The 564-nt window shown below is 36.7% G+C and overlaps 1 protein-coding gene across 1 annotated transcript in view; it reads left to right on the top strand.

The window, feature by feature from the left end:
- CRMP1 (collapsin response mediator protein 1) overlaps nucleotides 1–564 on the top strand; it is an 81,202-nt gene that overhangs the window by 42,230 nt on the left and 38,408 nt on the right. The window lies entirely within an intron of this gene.

The raw sequence follows: 564 nt of genomic DNA, 5'->3' as shown, positions 1-564 counted from the left end.
CACCCCTGGGGGGGTGATTTCTCGCTTTCTGTCTCTCTCTCTCTGGCAAGCACACGCACCCTATAGCAAAAACCTCTCCAAAAAAAAAAAAAAATCAACAAACAAAGAAAAAAAAATGAAGCAGTTGAAACAATGAATTTACCTCTCACCATGGTTTTACCTGTTTATTTATTGGTATTTCTTCTATATCTGTATAATATACTGAAGTTTTGCTTTTGTACTTCAAAGAAGATTTATTTTGACAAGGAAAACAGTATCTTTTGTCATATTATTTGAAGCGTACTTGGTTAATTAAAGGCCGATACATTTATGCTTATCCCGGAATACTATTTTTCCTGATATTCTAGGGGAAAATGTTTTGCTGCCATGACTTTCTGTACAGAAAAGATCGTTGGCTTGTCCTCCCTACTGCTTAGTGTAAAATAATTACCAATGTCATTGAGCACTGTTGGCTTAAATTCTTATTTGTTCACACATTTCCGATTCTATCAACAAATAGATCGCATGGCACCTGCCCTAGATGTGCAGGACAAGTATGAGACATGGTCCCTTCTCTCAAGCAAC

The sequence above is a fragment of the Tupaia chinensis genome, unplaced genomic scaffold, assembly GCF_000334495.1.
Source record: "Tupaia chinensis unplaced genomic scaffold, TupChi_1.0 Scaffold141490_1, whole genome shotgun sequence".
In the NCBI taxonomy this organism is placed as follows: domain Eukaryota; kingdom Metazoa; phylum Chordata; class Mammalia; order Scandentia; family Tupaiidae; genus Tupaia; species Tupaia belangeri.
Note: the sequence above shows the minus strand (reverse complement) of the source record. Positions and strands in the feature narration are given on the sequence as shown.